At 35.9% G+C, this 4618-nt stretch overlaps 1 non-coding gene across 1 annotated transcript; it reads right to left on the bottom strand.

Annotated features, from left to right (window-relative positions):
- Positions 1 to 2128: 2128 nt before the first annotated feature.
- Trnai-aau (transfer RNA isoleucine (anticodon AAU)) lies at positions 2129 to 2201 on the bottom strand. Its single transcript has one exon. It is a non-coding gene; the product is annotated as a tRNA-Ile (tRNA).
- Positions 2202 to 4618: the final 2417 nt, after the last annotated feature.

The following is a 4618-nucleotide window of genomic DNA, read 5'->3' as shown; positions in this document are numbered from 1 at the left end:
GATTTAGAGAAATACAGTCCACTTTCCGTTAGTTGATATTGCAGAAACCTTAGAGTCATATAAGCCACGAGGTGAGAAAAAAGAAATTCTTGAGAAGATTTGACCAATGAGAAATTAAGTCATGCCCCTAACTAATAACAAATATTTGACAAGTGTGATATGGCCGAAATAGTTGTCTGTAACACAAAAAGCTGAATTGCAGAGTGTTTTAAGCTATAGATAGCGGTTGAAGTATTGGCTTATAAAACAAAGCTGTACCACAGCTGCGTGGACAAATAAGTTTTTTAGCCAAACTCCATTTAAAGTTTAATTTTGCTTCACGATAGACGATATTGAGCGTAAGTACCATTATCGGACGACCTGAACAAGTAAATTGACCCATTTCTATCAAGCTACTGTTCCCACCTGAACTGACCATAATCTCGAAATGTGCTTCGCATCCGCAGAAATGAATTGATGACGCTGTGCCGGTGCAAAAAGTGGATTTCTAGCGAGAGCCGTTGCTAATATAATCAGTAATTGGTTACGGGAAGGAACCCCTCAGGCCAATTTCGCCACGGACTATACTAAAAGATTAATTTTATAGCGCGAAAACGATGTCCGACAGTATAACGGTTTATGTTCGTGGCCGATTAGCGTGTTTTTTATTATAATATTCCGCTGGATTGAGTAGCCCATTTCGCGCACCACCCAGTTCTCAAAGGCATAATGACAATTTGAACAGGTGCAAAACTCTATTTAATCATTTTTATTGTTCGGTAAAGTAAAATTTAGGTTACTTTTAATTTTTATGCATTATCAACAGATAAACAGTTAGCTAGCAAAATGTCTACTGTGCGTTCCCAGCTTTACCGGAATGGGAGGAAGCTCTCTCCGCGCATGATTTCCTTCCAAAGTGATATTTTTTATTTTAACGAAGAATTCACTTGGTACTGGTGACCGAATTTTGACTTCTGACACAAACGGGAACTAGCTGAGCGTGAAATGAAAACATCAAAGAAGAGTGCATACTAATTTAATGTTTAATTTATGAGAACGCAACGGGAACAAAAGGTGCCAGACATTTGAGAGAAAGGAATCATTTTAGTGCAATCTGAAGATAAAGTTTGAGATTATATAAGTTGTTGGATGAAAAGTATACCATTTCATCGAGCTCATTATGCACGTTACCCATAAATTGGGGAAGTAGTTTTATTTTTTATGTGCAAGTCTTGAACTATTTTTTCGTGGAAGATAAATTGCAAGTTAGGTAAGTTTGATTAGACAAAGGTGGTAACTCAAAATCAACCCAATTGCTGTAATTGGTGTTTATGATTCACACAAAAGTCCTATCTCGAATCGCATAATCAACTTTTTCTTTAATTCAATATGTCGAAATTGAACAAACATATCATTTCATGGCTATTTAGCCGGCGACACTTGATCTTCTCACATACTCTTGCAGAAGACTCTTCCACACACTGTGCGCGTGGCGTTGGTGGGTACTGGGATTATCAAGCATCGCTTTTATGAGCTTGACCGGTACTTCCACTTAGAGATACCTACAAATACATCTTGCGGAGTGAATCGGTCCAAGTGTGAGTACTATTCGGTGCCAGTAGTAGCTTGTTGAAAGTTACACACTCATTTGTTTATTTGTTTTATATCTTCAAGTATGTGTACAATTCGTTTCGTACGCGAGGAGGCCTGATAGGTATCGATGCATTTTGAATGATTTAATAATAGTCTGGAGGTCATCCGCAAATTACGTATGGCAAAATCGGGTGTTTCGAATTTAAATTCCACTGTGAAAGTGACTGTTCCGCTTCTTATTCCTTTATTTCAAGATAAGATGAATGTGCTGTAGTGGTAGATGGAAAACGGAACAGTTCCTTCATTTGCGTGAGGGCGACAATGACGTGGCAAATTTCATGGTAAACCCGATTCTTTTTTTTACACAGGGGAAGCGTTCCGTGTAAAAAAAAATCAGTTCAAAATTCAAAAATCCGTGTAAAAAAAGTTTTATGATTTCTCGAGAATCATGCAAAATGGACAACTTGCCAAAAAATCCGTGTAAAAACAGAATCTGGTGTAATTTAAATTTTGCATGCTTAATCAGTTAAGATTGAGCATTGTGACAAAAAAACTATGGCTCCAGAGAGGATCGAACTCACGACCTTCGCGTTATTAGCACGACGCTCCAACAACTGAGCTATGGAGCCGCCACGATAAATCGGAAATAAGCAAAAATTCAGAAGCGCGACAAGGACTGCTTATGGCATGACATTCAGATTCATGACAGTAATACAGATGAGGGGATAAGTGAAAACCCATAAAATAAGTCACAAAATTTTAGAAACCCGGCTCGCTTATCCGGTTTGGATCTTCAACCGCAAACGCCTACTTTTTGAGAAGCAGGGTGTCCATTCAAAATCGATGTTCAAATTCCCGGTTGGATGGAGGAGCTTACGCTAAAATATCATATTATCAACAAGAAATCAGGTAATAATTGTGTTTGTTTTATTAGAGGGAGGGTTAGGAAACTCTTGGACCCGTTCAGTATGAATCAATCCCAGTTTTGTCACATGCGGAATCGAAGGAATCAGAATCCCCAATAATTTTTTGTGGATTCTAATTCTAGAACAGAGAATTTCCAAAAAGAAAATAATAAATTCTAGAAAAATAACTCTAGAATCCTTTGGAACTGCTTCAGAATTTTATTCTTTAACAATCCTCTGAGACACCTTTTTGTTTTCACTGCTCAAAAACACTTTCTTTAATCGATCTTACGTAGTGCGTTGGTTTTTACCACATTTAAAGTTTGAAAATTTTAACTCAATATTGCAATATTAAAATATATATGTAAAAAGTTCGATAAATATTTTATATTAAAAAAAAATCTCAAATTAATTAAAATTTCCTTTATTAAAAATTCTTTCAGAGCTCCAAATGTAATCAAAAATAATTCGAAAGCTGTTCACCCACAGTAATCGCATGAATCCTTCCAATTCCTCTTAGATTAGTTTTCATTAAAAAAATCATCTGAAATTATTTATCAAAATTTGAAACTTTTGAAGATGTTCATCAATAAATTATATTAGAAACTATTGAGAATGCCTTGCTCATCGAGTTCCTCGAAAAATTTACTCATTAATTTCTAGCAACTGGTTCAGGCCCAGGATGTAGATATTTAAATTAATGGTGTGATTCACTTGTGTATAAGTAGTGGATTGGGCGTTCAAAAATTGACAACCAATAGCCAAAAAGAAATAAAATAGATGTTAGAGCAATGTAATCCACCTAATCAAATCATAAAGCATCGAAACGATGTTAATGAGACTTAGCTTAGAAAACGATTAAAACTTAAATTTCGGTTATTTGGAAAAAAAAGTTCACACAGTTCAACACAATGAGATGTCCGTCAAAAATATGTTTGACCTTACAGGTTAAAAGGGGAGGGTCAAACTCGTCTTATGACAAGTGAAGAAATTCCACTAAAAAGCTCAAAATAATTTTCTTGAAAAAAAAATTGGGGACTCCACTAGCCAGACATATTATTTTAAAGAAAGTTATTTAACACATTACAAACAAATAGTTCATAACTTTGGTAATGAATGTTATGATCTGAAGATAGTTAAATTTCCGATTGGTTTCATGGTTTCCGATTTGTTCCCGATCAAGTCCAATTCCCGGTTCCTGCTTCCGACTGAATGGAATCCTGAAGAAAGGAACGCATTCACCATTGCTCAAATCGGGCAAGCTACTACTTTTAAAAGGATCACATCCGGCATGCCTTTATCCCGAAAGCACTACTTTTAAAGAAAGAATCACATCCACTATTGCCTTCAACCAGTCAAGATTGTGCCTACTTTAAAAAAAGGATCACATTCAACATCTATCATTGCCTTAAACCGAACCCACCATTACCTTAAATCAGAAAAGCGTCTAATTTTGAAGAAAGAATGAATGAATGAATCCAAATCAAATCCAAATCCAAACCAAATTCAATCTAAATCCAACATAAATCCAATCCATTCAAAATCCAATCCAAATTCAATCAGAATCAACCAAATCTAATTCATATCCAAATAATCCAAATTCAAACCAAATCCAATCCAAATCGAACAACCAAACAATAATCTAAACTAATCCAAACACAACCCAATCCAAATCCTATCCAAATGCAATCCAATTCTAAAATCAATGCATTTTAATAATATGGATTTCTACTAATGGGTCCGATACATAGATCACACAATTCGTAGTTACTCTGTGATTGACTGAACTTGCGAAATTGTACAGAGAAAAAAAATGGAGCTTGGGATTAGCTACCCATTCTCAGTACACGTTTCGGGAGATCAAATTTAAAGTCAATAATGCGGGACGTCCTTTATCATACAGGAAGGAAAGGATTGTTAGTCCGACTATCGTTGCTACTAGAGGCCGAGTATACTCTCTGCATCTCCACGATTGTCTTGGAAGGATATCGTTTTAGTTACAAAGGATAATTTATCTGGATTCACTTCGGTAAGTGATGCGATTTATGGGATGGGAAATAACACTAATACGCTATTTCGCGACGAGTAAAAAGTTAAAACATGCACGCCCGGTGATAACTGAGGAGAATAGTGTTTTGGAC

This window comes from Armigeres subalbatus, chromosome 1 (genome assembly GCF_024139115.2).
Source record: "Armigeres subalbatus isolate Guangzhou_Male chromosome 1, GZ_Asu_2, whole genome shotgun sequence".
In the NCBI taxonomy this organism is placed as follows: domain Eukaryota; kingdom Metazoa; phylum Arthropoda; class Insecta; order Diptera; family Culicidae; genus Armigeres; species Armigeres subalbatus.
The sequence above is the reverse complement of the archived record's forward strand: the minus strand, read 5'-3'. Positions and strand labels throughout refer to the sequence as shown.